General features: G+C 38.7%; 1 long non-coding RNA gene across 1 annotated transcript in view; it reads right to left on the bottom strand.

The window, feature by feature from the left end:
• The window catches only part of LOC121070933, a 28,679-nt gene extending 14,828 nt beyond the window's left edge, over nucleotides 1-13,851 (bottom strand). Inside the window, exon 1 of the long non-coding RNA XR_005820302.1 lies at nucleotides 13,692-13,851. This is a non-coding gene — a long non-coding RNA (uncharacterized LOC121070933). The remainder of the gene's footprint in view (nucleotides 1-13,691) is intronic.
• Nucleotides 13,852-15,283: the final 1,432 nt, after the last annotated feature.

The raw sequence follows: 15,283 nt of genomic DNA, 5'->3' as shown, positions 1-15,283 counted from the left end.
TTACATCCCTCCAAGACATATGCAATTAGCTAAATACTCCCTGCTGACTGGAGTGGAGGGCAAGGTCTCCATGGTTCAACACTCCAGGATAAAGTTTCTCTTCCTAAGGCTGAGTCCCTCAGAAATTGCCTTCAGGGCTATAGTCAAAGCTTTTCTATTCAGGCTTCTTCAACAAAAAAATGTTTCATTTTTTTCTACCCAGTAGCTGCAATTAGAAATGCAAAGCAAAGTTCAGTTTTGCAGACTTCACTGGAAGCATAGTGGTACTACAAACTCAGAGTCCAGCCCAACCTCCTTCCCCATTCCTGTTTCCCTGCAGAGGGGGGTTCTACTTTCAGTTTAGCTTGAGATTGCTATGTATCTCTGCCTTCAGCACTAGACTGTTATCACTATAAATCATTCAGAGTTTAATGGGTATACTAGTTTAATATCTTGAAACCAACAAAAGCCAATAAAATTGTTTTTCATTTTATCCAGGAAGGTATTTGGGAGGCTTCAGACGTCCCACGGATACTCTGCATTTTTGTCGGAGTGGTTCAGTGACCCATATCCAGGTAGTACAACTACTCTTGCTTATAAGAAGAATTTACTGCCTATTGCTCAAATTCACCACAGTGTTATCAAAAGAGAAGTCTACAAATTGTTGCAAAGACCTAGAAGAACAGAGATGATTTAGTGCAAGTTAACTGGAAGAGAGTAAGCTAAGATCAATCTCTTCCTAAGAAAGACAACACAATCAAACATACAAACCCCACACACAGAGCACCACCGAAGTGAACCACTCAGGGAGACTGATGTGCCACTAGCAGAAATGTTTAAAGTTGATCTAGTAAATATGATTCATTGGCAGAGCAGCAGCTCAAGAAGCCTGTTCAATGGTCACTTTTGCTGAATATTTCTTCTCACTGAGTTCAAATGAAGTTCAGCTAAGCTGCTCTCCGTTTCTCCAGACTTGCTTCCTTTCAAAAATCTATTCAAAGCACACAATCAAACGATTTCACATATATGTGCATCTACCACTGCACTGTTGTGTGCTGAACTGCCATGTCCATGCTAAAGCAGCTTTTTCTCCCCCAAGATTCAATGAAGATCTGTGCACCAGTGAGAAAAGCACACTTTTCACTCTCCTGGAAGTGTGCAGGCAGAGCACTGTGTGCTGAGTGGAGACTTATGAGTCTGCATGGCCAAGTCTGTGTCCAGTTACAAATTTCTTACAGCATCTTTCTTTCATGCATCAGATTACTGGGAGGTGGGAAGCAATCTCCTGAAGCACAGATATACTGACCTGCATTTTATTTGTCATTAAACAGATTCTATTTTTCGGGCACTATTTGTCTCCCACTAATTAGCATACAAAAGGGAGAGATAAGTGGACTGTGCCAGAACTGAAGTTAATAATAACATAAACACTTCGTTTGAAATGCAGACACCTTTTGAACACCTCAGTCATAGCAGATGTCTATCAGAAATGTGTGTTTTTCACACCTGTTGTTGACTAGCCTACAGCCAATGCATACTTGTAAACTAGTTTTCTGTCCCTTATTAATCAATCCCCTGAGATAACCAGGCAGGCTACCAACTGTTACTGCATATTCAGTAGACTTTTCTTTGTCTTTGCCAAAACTGCTATTTTTTCCAGGAAGGCCAAGCCTGCAGGTTCCATCAGTTCCATCACAATTCTTAACACGTTTGGGGGATATCTCTAAATAAGAATTTCAGAAATTTTTACTAGTATGAAATCCTTTTTTTTTTTTAAATACAATTCCAGCATCATTCAGAACATAAGTTAAAAAAAAAATAGTGAGCGATCCATGCACTTCAGAATGAGCTGAGTTGTGGATAACCCCTGCTGCACATCCTCAGCTCAGTTTTGCTGAGAAATCATCAACGATGCAGACCTTCCATGCCTGGCTGTAAGATGCACAGTCTCAAAGCAGATTTTTACAAAGTTTGTCATGGCTGCCAAAGTGACCTAGGTATCCTAGAGTTCAAGTGAATGCAGAAACCATCATAATGGTGTTTAGACAGACATCATCTAGGAAGGAAACTGTGCAGTCTATTTTCAAAGTAGTATGTGTTGCTGTTCATCCTCACCTGTTGTGCATGGCAGAAACTGTCAGCAACATACCATGAAATCCCATATTAAAAGATAAACATATTACAATAATCAATTTGTGGGGAAAACAGGTCACAGATACCATAGGTGTAACAATAATCTGAGAGTCCTGCAATCCCCAATGAGAAAACTAATTTTCCTCTAACAGCACAAGATCAGGCCTGCAGCATTTCTCTTCTAGTAGCAAGACCACCTCCCCAAGATGGCTTTTACTTACTTTGGTAGTTTATTCTTCCACAGCAATTCTCATATCCTCACAGAATATGGATGATAGCTGGGAATTTTTATTTTTTTTATTATTTTTTTTAATCCTGATTTCTTCAATAAGTGAATAGAATACATCTGAGAAAGCGATATCAGTGTTTCAGGAAAGAGTGGTAATACTTTAAGATGTCACTTCTAAGGGCCTCCTTGGTCTCTGTTTCAGTAGGGGTAATGTGTTGAGGTCCCTTTCACAGGTTTAAAGAAAATAAGAAATACAGCTTCTAGATGCCCCTCATACATTTTGTATCTAAATGCATGTGTTTCCCTCAACAGCTGGTACAACAAGCTATATTTTATTTTTGCCTTACAGAGAAGTCATCATGCAAGATTACAAGATTTGTATAGTTAGAGGAGATGCTCATATTTGAATAGTACTGAAGGATACTTGAAAAAAATATATTGCATCCCTAGTTATTGTCAGACCACATATTTCAGTCATAGCTCAAACTCTGCTAGAACAGACAGCAGTTAAAGTGGGAAATGCAGCATTTCAAAATGAATTTATTTTCTACTCGAAAGACGATGCTGAGGAATTCATTTACAGTGCCTTTTGGTCTCTGTGTTGTAATACAAGTACTGTATATATATTGTTTTTCTGTAAGCAAAGATTGAAATGCAGCTAGTGAGTTTCCAAGTGTCCTTCCTGGCATCTCCAACAATAAAACATATGCTTTATTATTACTACTCTTAATTCCAGCATTTTTAAGTTAATGGAGGTGTCATCCCCGAGCACTCTAGAAACAGCTCAAAATGTTTAGAGGATAATTCTGATTTTAGGTCAAGTTGCTTACATCCTTTGCAGTCCTACTGAACTCATAACAAACCAAATGTCCTTGAAGACGGGACGGGACTTCCATAGACCACATACACCATCCTCTTTCCTCACAACCAATAAGATATACACACTCCTAAAGTGATGAAGGCTTCCTACAAGTGCTTCACTTTCTTTCGGAGTAGAAAGATTTTTCTGATGTTCAGCCTAGATCTCCTTCACTGCAATTTACATCCATGATTTATTGATAGCCTAAAATAGGAAGAACCTCCCATGCCTCTTTAAAGCATCCTTTACTTACTTGAGGGCTCAGGCGTCTCCTAAAACTGAAGGACTCCAGTTTCTTCATTTTTCCTGTCTAGGGCATTTCTTCATCTCAAATTCAAAGATCTGACAACTCTCATTGCTTTCCTCTTGCTGGTTATTCAGCTGATCCATATTCTTCTTGAAATGGAGCACCCAAAACTAGACTCTACTCCACTTCAAGCTTTACCACTGCATGAATAATGAAATAATTTTTCTGCACAGGTCTTGCAAGATATTTTCCTTAGCATAGCCCAGGATACTCACATATTTTCCACACGATGTTGCTGTCCCATGTTTCTTTAATATAACACTATTCTTCTTGTCTTCCTTCCCCCACCCACCCCACCACGAACCTACTGGCTAAATGGGAATTTTATTCAGCCAAATCACATTTTCCTTGTTTTTATGGGCAAACAGGGTGCAAAATATAGTCTGAAACTTTGTAGTCAAAAACATAGGGCTATTCTGCTGAGTTTTCCTGTAAGATGCACTACCTTGTTATAGAGGTAAATAAAATTAATCTAAGACTTTTTGTTCTTGATAAATCTTCATTGCCTATTCTCAACGATAGATTATTTAAAAGGTGGTTTTATTAAGCAAACCACATACCAGTTCATAGACAAAGGAGATGTCGCTGCCTTCCAGAGAGTCTTTATTTTCTGAGTGCTTCCTCCTTGTCCCTAATAAAGAATGCCACCTTTCAACCAGGAATAAATCTAACCACCCTACCACTCCAAAAAAAAAAAAAAAATCAAGTTGAAAAAAACTGCCAACTAGTAAAGTCTAAGTACGGTATTTTACTTTGGAGTGCACTCAGCTGATGCTACTCTTGCAGAATTTACTGTAAATGGAGGATGATGGGTTTACCCTGATTTACACTTATGGGGTTAAAAAAAAGCCATAAACAATACTTCCCTGAGCCAGTAAAAAGGGTTTTTTCTCCTCCTTAATTAAAAAGCACAACACACATTTCACCAACGAGGAGGAAAAAAAAAAAAAAAAAAAACACACAACACTTTCTCAGTACCCCACAGTTATCAACAGACCTGGTATTCCCACCGATTTCAGTATATCTTCTTTTACTAGGTTACCAGTAAAGTTATCATATAAATTTTCAAGAAATATTGTTTCTATTTTTATTTAATAGAATTATGTGAATGCTGGAAAGGATACAAAATAAACAGATGGAAGGAGGAGATATTCAAGAAATGCTGGAAAGCATGAAAATCACCAGGGATAGGTTGAAAATCTAAGTTCTCAGATTAACCAGAGAAGCCATCATGCAGAGCTCTAGGAGTCAAACTTCAGAAAGAAACTTAGAGAAGAACTGCAATTCTGGTAACCACAGAGGTAACACCAGAGAAATAAATAGAGAAACTGCAACATTTAAAGTTGTGAAAAGTTGAGGTAGATGCCACTATTGTAAAATATCTTTACACATGTGATGGATCAGCTAAAGTTTCTTTAGACATATAAATGAAGTAAGATATTCCTGGTCACGCTCAATATTTGAGGTTTCTGGATGATGCACTCAATTTACTTAAAAATAAAATAAAGCACAACCTAAATGGAATAAACACTGTCACATATAAAAGTACCCTTCCTCTTATTTGTGTATAAGCGTAAACAGGGGAGGCGTACACATATTAGCATGTCCCAGGACAAAACAAAGATCACAGCCAGCACACATTTATTTTAAGGGTACTTCTCACACCACAATTAAAAGGCCTCAACGTTTGAGCTCTATAAAAATCTCTATAAAGAAAGGAGATCTTTTTTTTTTTTTTAAACACAAATACACATCTTCCAAATATGGGTTTGTATTCCTTCTTCAATTCCATTTCTACTTAAAAATCTAATTTGGCAAAAAGTATGTATCATTTCCATTTATACACCACTTCTGAATACTGCATTTCTTGCAAATACCACAATTCTCATCACAACCCTCCAAAAATTGCTTCTTGACTGTAAAGGATGCAAAGCTGGGAAAGAGGGAAAAATGTTGTGAGATACAGAAAATGATGTTGTAACTATTTTTTTTCCCACTGAACTTTAGAAGAATGACTTATGCCAACACCCTTGAAGAAGCACGTACTGCTCTATTCCTTAGAAGAAAAAGGATAGCTTTTATCCTCAAGAGGATCGTCAGCTCATCCGCACAGAAACTGCTTGGTAAAAAATAATGGAACAGCTAATTTTTACTAATGATGTTCTTTAGCACAGGTTAAAGGAAAACCAGTCTTTCTAAACTAAGAGGTAGAGACAGGTGTTAGTTTAATTTCTGGAAGAAATTCAAAAGCGGAGTTCTTGAAGGTAATTAACCTGTTCTTACACAACAGCATTATTAACGGACTCAAATGATACCAAAAAAATACATAAATATATATACATTGGTATGTCACACCTACTGTTGCTTAAAGCTCGCTGGCAGATCTCCAGTATTATTGGCAATGAGAACTGTCCACTGGGCATTTATACTCCTCCTGAGGTTTCTTACATAACCTTCAGGTCACTGACCGAGAAAAGAAAAAAAAACTCAATAATAGATTTGAGAAGAGGGAACAAAAGAGTCGTGTTGAAGATGTTTGTCATCTTTTTTGTTACAAGCTGGCCCAAAAGAAATTATGAGCTTACATTGGTCCCAGGTGAAACATACAAATGGGAAGACAGTCCAGCCTACATCATGGCTCCTCTCTTGAAGAGTCATAATGATAGAAAAAAAAAAAAAAAGACTTGGAAGGAACTGTAGAAGTGAAACTTAACAGGTGAATTCAGCCACACTCCCCCTTCGTGACATGAAGCTGTTTAATGTAATTCTTGAAAGTATAATTATTAGATGTCTAAGAAGAAAGGAAATGATATAGCTCCTTTTGGTAGTAGTAAGAAAGTGGTCCAGTTCTATTCCAGAGGTGGATTTTTGTCCTGTTCTGACACCAGCTGAGGAAAACAATAATACACTGGAGAAGGGTTAGCAAATAGCATGAGTTATTAAAATATTGGGTAACCTACTACAGACTTCCATATTTATAGTTTTTCAAATGAAAGGTCCAGAAATAACTTTATCACAGAATACAGCTACCTACATGGAGAATAAAACTTCACTGAAGATTTCTCCAATGTGGCAAAGGTGTAAGAACTTCAATGCTTGGAAGACACAAAGAGTTTGAAAAAACAATAAGAAGGATAACCTGTCAAGCACCAGAAAACTTTCCAAAGATTCTGGTAGATACTCTCATCTTTAGAACTGCCAGAATTTCACAGAACAGCACCCAATACTCTGCTAAAGGCAGGGTGACTTCAATGTTAGATCTAATTGCTGAGGGCTCTGTCTAGCTGAGTTTTAAATATCAGCCTGGGAAGGCAGAGGTAGCTGGAAATTGGAACTTTACTCCAGTTAGCCTCAAAAATGCAAGGCGAAGAATAATTGCATCCTTTAACCTGCTGGCTACACCCTTACTATCAAGTATTCTGCAAAATTTCATACTTGAATGGACATGGTGCTGAATCACGTTCAATCTGCTACTCATTAGGATCATCCAAATCTTTTCTTGCCCACCCCATCTACAGCCTGTACAGAGGTATGGAGTTATTTCACCCCCATATGCAGGACTCTGCACTTGTCTTTGTTGAAAGTAATGTTTCCTGTCAGCCAGCTCAGAATCACTGAATCATCTAGGTTGGAATAGACCTCCAAGATCACCTAGTCCAACCTCTGACCTAACACTAACTCCTCCAGCCTATTGAGGTCCCTCTGAATGGCAGCCCTAGACTTTAGCTATGAGCTACCACCCCAGTTTCATGTCACCCTCAGGCCTGGGATGCATTCTTTCCCATCATTCAGGTTGCTGATGAAGACATTAAACAGTGATGGAACACCACTCATAACAATTTGCCAGTTTGATTTTTGAACTACTGCTGCTACTTTTTGAGCCCAGTGATCCATCCAGTTTCTCATGCAGTCTGTAGCCCACTAATCTTGTTTGTATCTCCCCAGTTAAGTTACAAGAATTAAGAAATTGTATCAAAGGCTCTGCTAAGGTCAAGGTAAACAAGATCCACTGCTTTTCCTTCTCCACCCAGCCAGCTACCATTTCATGAGAATTGGTAATCTAGATGATCAGGCATTATTTGCCCTTGATGTACCAGTGTTGACTATTCCAAACCACCTTCTTGTGTTTCACATGCTTGGAAATGCCTTCTGTAAGGACTTGCTCTATAATATCTGCAGGGCAAAAGTGAAGCTAAAGAGCTTGCAATTTCTCAGTTTCTGGCTTTCGTCTTTAGTTCTTCTGCTATAGTAAACACAGCTTGACTCCCCAGTAAGCGTTTATCTCAAAGCATTTTAAGAAGGTTGTTGAAACAATAAGCTATATGAATCTATTCTTTTGACCTCACATAAGATCTAGGTGACGACAAATATTAGTCTTCATTTACCTGTTTCTAGTCATGTTGGGTATATGTCAAAAAAATATAAACAATACATGATATATTGTTTGACTTTGGGAAAGTTTGATCTTGGCTGCTATGAAATCAAAAAAAAAAAGACTAAACGATCTTGTTTTTTTAGTCACATGTGAAGAATATGGTTTCAAAGTCCTAACTCTGTTGGTTCAGTCTTACTCTTAAATCAGCCTAGCAATGGAAAGATAGATTTGTAAAAGAAATATTAAGGAATGACTGCAGTACAAATGCAAAGACTTTTAGGAAACAAGCAGAAGAAACAACAGAGCAAGGGTTAAAAGAGTGTTGTGCAACAAAAGACAGGGCAAAATTAATAGTCATAAAACTGGTAAACACTGAAGAATGTGCTGTTCATGCCAAGGTCATGGCAGAGATGACTCATTAGCTGAAGGCTGGTTCTCTGATAGCAGAGTGATGACAACAAGTTAATAGCCCAATGCTAGTGCCATTTCTCTTCCTGTTATTCAAACCAGGATACAGATTGTAGTCAGAAGATACCCAAAATAAGAAAATAAAAGAAAATGGGCAGAGACCTCACCTTGATTTCTAATGGGTAAAACTGCAGACTATGATGGCTGTAAAGAAACATGTTCAAACCCAGATTATCATCATCAGGAAGGAACCTGGATGATGATGAGTAGCTCAGTAGCTGGTGTTTCACGTTTTCCATGTCGTATACAAATAATCCTAATCACACCAGTTCCAGGTTGGACGAAGCCCTGGGCAACCTGATCCAGCTGGTGGCATGCCCATGGCAGGAGAATTGGAACTAGATGATCTTTAAGGTCCCTTCCAACCCAAGCCATTCTGTGATTCTATGGTTCTTCTTGTGCACACATATCTAGGTTTTCATGAATATGAAAGGTAGAGTCAACTTACCCAGAAATAAGAATAACTTTCTCCTCCTCCATAGTTTCACACAGACTTGTTACAACCAAATTGGCTTATGTCCATTTCTGTACCCTCACCCATAATGCAATAAATGCTTAGAATGAGGGAAGCCAATCATTATTGCAGGAACTATTACTTCACACTGAGAAACTGCTGGCATTCAGAAAAAGCAGATAAGGATTCACAAATATTACCAATTGTAGTAGGAATTAGTTACTGCCAGTCATTTGTCACTATAATAAGGTTAAAAAAATTACAGATTTTTCATATTCAATCTACCTGGAGCTATTATTCTTGTATTCGGTTACTATGATAATCAAATCTCTGCTATCCTTATCTTTAAAAAAAGATAGTTTGGTTTTTGCTAAATAATGGTGACCACATCTGTTTAATTGTCGATGTGCACTTGAAGCCCAGAAAGCCAACTATATCCTGGGCTGCATCAAAAGCAACGTGGCCAGCAGGGCAAGTGAGGTGATTCTCCCCCTCTACTCTGCTCTCATGAGACCCCACCTGGAGTGCTGCGTTCAACTCTGGGGACCCTCAGCACAAGAAGGGCATGGATATATTAGAAGGAGTCCAGAGGAGGGCCACAAAGATGATCAAAGGGCTGGAGCACCTCTACTACAAAGACAGGCTGAGGGAGGCAGGGTTGTTCAGCTTGGAGAAGAGAAGGCTCCAGGGAGACCTTACTGCAGCTTGCCAGTACCTAAAGGGCGGCCTACAGGAAAGCTGGGGAAAGACTCTTTGTCAGGAAGTGTAGCGATAGGACAAGGGAGAATGGATTTAAATTCAAAAAAGGTAGATTTAGATTAGACATGAAGAAATTCTTTACCCTGAGGGTAGTGAGGCACTGGTATAGGCTGCCCAGAGGAGCTGTGAATGCCCCATCCCTGGAGGTGTTCAAGGCCAGGCTGGATAGGGCTTTGGGCAGCCTGGTCTGGTGGGAGGTGTCCCTGCCCACGGCAGGGGGTCGGAACCAGATGGTCTTTAAGGCCCCTTCCCACTAAAACCATTCTTTGATTCTATTAATTTACATTGAATTATTTTAGATGCTTTCTGGGTAAAGTTGTTAGTAATACATTCACATATTCCCCACAGGCAGCACCCAGGTCAGCCTGTGGTGCTGAAGAGTCACAGCCCTTGAAACACTTGTCAACACCTGGCTGCCAGAAACAAATTTGTCTTTCATTTTTCTGGCTTTAGACAACGTCCAGTACTTCCATTCTCCAGACTTGATTTTAGGACAAATCAGTAAAATACTTACAGGAAAGCACTCTTGAATCTGTTTTAAAATCCTTTACTAAACAAGCTGTATTGAAAATGCCATAGAAGCCACAATTCGTGGTTTGTATACTTGGTAGGTGCATGGATAAACCCAATACCTACCTCTAGGGGAAATGAACACATACACTGCACATCACCTTTTGTGAAAAAAGAACGGGGGAGAAAGCCAACAGCACATTTGGTTCTATAATTTTCCCAATACTTAAAAGAAGAGCCTCTCCTTTTATGCAGGTAGTTCATATGGTCATGAGTTACCCTTTTTCTAATTAGAGGTACAATACTTTTTGAAGTAAAACTAAAATAAAAATCTAAGACAAAAGTACATACATAACGATGAAAGTAAACAGCAACCAATATAAAGGCACATACAGAAAGTTTTACAAAAACAAGTTGCCAGGTTATTTTTTGTGTGTACTACAGATGTATCAACAGCCTTTCAAGTACAAATAAGCTTGTGTTATAATATTTGTACCTAAACCTTCTTTTCCCTTAAGCTCAGCCCATACAGATCTGAAAGGCTATAAAGACTGTCCTGGGAATCTGCATTATCTTACTAGGGCTGTAGTTCACCAAATCTGAAAGTCAATGGAACTTTCATGTAAAAGATGCAAGACCCAGACATAAACAGAATATATTAATCCCTGAGGTATATGGCTGCTTTTGATTGAAAATCCATTAGCTCTAATAATATGAACAGAACAATCACCACAGTATCTCAACTGGAATCACAGCATTCTTTGTTTTGGCAGATTTTCACGGGCAACATTTTTTTTTTTTCTTTGTGCAGGACTTACTCCATGCTGCCATTTAAGCTTATGGGAAATAAACTCTCCCACCCACTCATCAACACCTACAGTGAAGTCACACTACGGAGAATCATAGTGGACGTGACTCTGTTCTCATCCTTCCCCTCCTTCATCAAATTCAGTGATAATTGCTCCTGTGCCACGTTGCTTCAATCTTACCACTTCTTCCAGCAAAAAGCAGGTCACACAGCTACCCTCCCTATGTTCATATTTGGGGCACTAATTATGCTTATCAAAACAATTCTCATCAGCTACCTTAAACAGCTATCATTGTTCTACATGTACATGCACCAAACAGACCATGGTTCCTGTGTTTGCATTACATCTCTGTTAGCAGAACTTAATTGACCAATACAAAGGAACTCAGTATACATACATACATACATATACATATATATATATATATATATATATATATATATATATATATATGACTAGACTCACAATATTTGGCCTGAGGAGCTCAGGAAAAGAGCAGCATGCACTGGTAATTTTCAACAAATCCCAAAATGACTGAGGATGCGCATGGAGATCAAAAGCCTACTGATTCTCTACATGAACGTGAAATTGTGTTGAAATTCAACAGTTAATTTGGGGATGTTCAATCTAAGATAAAGAATATTAGAAAAAGGCTATTTTCTTAGCGTGTACAACATATAGCTTAGAATATACCTTTACAGGATTGGATACAGATAGCAGAGTACCTCCTTTGATAAGCTGTCGGTGTTTGATAGAAGTGTGGGAGAGGATACAGAGGAACTCATAAGTCTTAAAGTTTCTGATAAGAATAAAAAAAGAATTTATTGAGGAGAAACAGCAAGTTTCCTTCCTGAATGGAGGAGCTTAATTTGAGGCACATCTGTAACACTGTTTACAGGAAAGCTTCAGTAACTGCAAGGATAGGCGCACTACCCGGTACTTCAAGGCTGTGGATTTTTTTTTTCCTTTAATCTTTTTCCTCATGCTAAGTGATTACCATCAATCCCGCCTAACATCTGCAAAGGAAAGGGGGAAGAACACTTGACACAAGAGTAGAAAAGTATAACCTAAACCATAACATCCTGCTGCACTGTATCTCCAGCTAATCCCAAGCACTAGCATGCAGTGGCACTCTCCTGAGAAACTTGGTCAGGTAGAGCTGCTTGGGAAGCAGTAGAGATATGCAGTCTTAATGCTATTTGTTTCCAAGTGTGATAAAAAGCTATAAAATTACTATTCAGTACAAGAGAGATGCCAGGCATTACTGTAGGGATGGATCTACATAACGAGCACTTACTTGGGAAGTCACAAGGGAAGACATTAGATGCCAGCTCCCTGTGAAGGCAATAATCTTCTCCATGTAGATGCAGCCAAATTATGATCAATGCCAAGGAAGAAGCAGGACCTAGAGTTTCAGTTACAATGATGCTCCCTCCAGTACTTATGGTACACACAGGTTAAAAACAAACAGACTTCTACATCTTACAGATAAACACTCTCATCCCCATAGTACTACCTGCTAGAGCATGCACAGACTTGTCAGGGATACAGAAAAGTAGGGTCCCTTGCTTTCTCTGTTCATTCTAATGCCATTCACTTGGTATCATCCAATGCAGACTGAAACCCTGATTATTCAGCTGAGAGTAATTTTACTGCTAGGAGAGCACCACTACCTTCAGGTCTCTGCATTTTCCTGTATATGCTCACAAAGGGGTAGGTTGAGATTCATGCCACTGCTTCTAAAGATGAATGCTGCCCCTCCCACCGAACTGAGGAGGTCTGGTTCTGACTGCCTACCTGTACAATACCACACAGAGAATCCAGTTTTCAAACAAAACATTTTTTTCCCTCTGGTAAGTAAGTCACAAATGTTTCCATCATCATCTTTGATTCTCTGTTGATAATCTGTGTCTGTAATCCACCTCTGTCTCACGATAAGACTTCTGAAACTAAGCCATTTTTTACAATCCTCAGCAGTTCACACAGCTTCTAAATATTGATTGTAAACCCTCTTTATGATAAAAAAAATAGTACAATAACTCTTTGATTGTGAGAAGGAAAGATCATTTCTACATGAATTAGAGAAATAAGTTTTTAAACACGTTTTCTTCTGAAAAGCCAAAAATATGCAGAGATGATAACCTGTTCTTATTATTCCAGAAAGAGAAATGACCAAAAGGGGGCGCGGTGTATACCAGAATACATGCCAAGCGGCTGAGATTCAGTGTGATACAAAAACCTCACTGCTGACAGAGAACTATCCAGATACAATTTATCTCTGAGTATCAGACTCAGCTAAGGGCAAGGAAAGGGAAACCGAAGAAGATCCTATGTCGAGAAGGTATCCAAGTCTCTTCAGTCACTGATTTTAATCATTAAATCTTGTGCAAGACAGTGAGTTTTTACAGGAAGCAAATACACACACTCAGCTGCAAGAAGAGCTTCTTTGCACACACACAGTTTTAATAACCCCTGAGGCAGATGTTGTTCATCTGAGCAGAGGTTCTTTCACACGCATGGTCAAGAACACAAGTCCTCTGCTCATCAGGCAACTCTTGCTCAAACTCCAGCACTCAAAACTGTAACTCCCCATCAAAAAGCAGAGGACTACTCTCCTCTTCCAAACCCAGGGACACAAAGACAGCCATGGTATCAGCAGTAAGGTGGGAAAGTGCAAAACACACTTGGAAAAGGGCAGCAAATAATCAGCTAAAATCACTAGACAAGATGTCCTCCCCCAGAAAATACTAGCAATAATCCTGAACAACTACCAAGGCAAGCAGTACTCCCCATATATTTATTTACTTACCATTTGTTTTCTTGAATTAATAGACTCTAATATTCAGCTATATTTTCCTTCAACTTCCTAGCAAAATCTTGGCCAACATTTCCTAGCTAAGAAAAAATGCTCACATATAACCAAGTTCAAGCTGATTAAAGTTTTCACAATTACTAGTTATGACTCTCAGCTGTGGCATCTTGCAGCCATTCAGACAGTTGTTCTTTAGAAAAACAGAAAGGGGAGGGGAGGGAAAAGTTCTGTCATCTTTCTGTATTCAAGATATTCTAGTTTTATGCTTACATACTGAAGTTTCTACATGCTATCTCCTGATACTTAAATATGAGGAGAACATTGACTGCAGTATTATAAATGTCCAAGTAATTTAACTGCAGACGAAGCTGGGGGCATGTGCATTACCTCCCCACACCCCTGAACCAGTCACCATTCCGCCTTTGCAGAGGTTGGTCTCTCAAAAACTCTTGAGATGATCAGAGGCATGTTTCCCCTTTCAGAAACAAGTGTCCATAGCAGGCTAGCTCCTGAAGACTACAGAACACCACTCACCTGCTCCTCAAGAGGCTGTCCACATTCCTCGGATTTAATGAAGTAGATCTCACTACAGCTGGGTTTTATTACACTGCTACAAATGAGCTAGCAGAACCCCTCCTATGAATACATGTTAAGTTAATGTTTAAACTCTACCCATATCCAACAAAAAAAAAAAAAAAAAAAAAAAAAAAAGGAAAGAAAAGAAAGAAATTCCAGTTACAGTTCTAAAGTGTTTATTTGGATACAGAAGGACAAAAATATAAACTTTTTTTTTTTTAAAAAAAAAAAAAAAGAAGAAGAAGAATTGAAAAAAATTCAGGATGAAGACCTTGGAGATTTGAGTGCTGAGATTACATGATCAAACTAGAACTGTTGCAGGGAAAGCAGGAATGGACCAGGGGAATGCATTGTTGGCCAAAAAGTTTTACTGAGCTTGCGGCATTAATGAAAGATAATTTGTTATTTTCTAGCAGCTATTGTAACAGTTTCAGAGAAAGAAAAGGAACATGAATGGAAAGCAAAGCAGTTATTCCTGTTGGGAAAAATGCAAGTGAGTGTTGTCCGAGAATTATAAATGGAGAATGAGAGGGGAGCAGGGGCCCAATACTTGTTCTAGTAGATACCTTTGATCACGAAAGACCGCATGTAATATGAATAGCTCCAAGAGTTTTCTTGAATTTATTACTTTCAGAATTAGCAATTTGTGTGAAACAGAGTACACTGATCTCTTCTCTGTTCATTTATTCTCAGAATGAAGATGTATCCTCTGTGTGGGATGCTGCAACCACGGCTGCTATTTCAGGTTTCAGTTTAATTGCATAAATAGACGAAAAACAGTTATGCCTGTTATGAACAAGGTAAAATTAGATCTGTTATGATCTCAGATTCAGAATAAAAGTCATTGTCATAGGAAAAATGCTCTTCTCTGCTCTTTGGGTATAATTCTGCTTCTTACAGACATTTCATCCAAAACTTGAAGAAATTTTGGTCCTATATAAATTTTTAAGTGGTATTTGGAATTTGTCTTAGTTCTTAGCACAATGAGTAGCCAGAGATTTCTGCTGAGGAAG

Source organism: Cygnus olor, chromosome 5 (genome assembly GCF_009769625.2).
Source record: "Cygnus olor isolate bCygOlo1 chromosome 5, bCygOlo1.pri.v2, whole genome shotgun sequence".
Lineage (NCBI taxonomy): Eukaryota > Metazoa > Chordata > Aves > Anseriformes > Anatidae > Cygnus > Cygnus olor.
The sequence above is the reverse complement of the archived record's forward strand: the minus strand, read 5'-3'. Positions and strand labels throughout refer to the sequence as shown.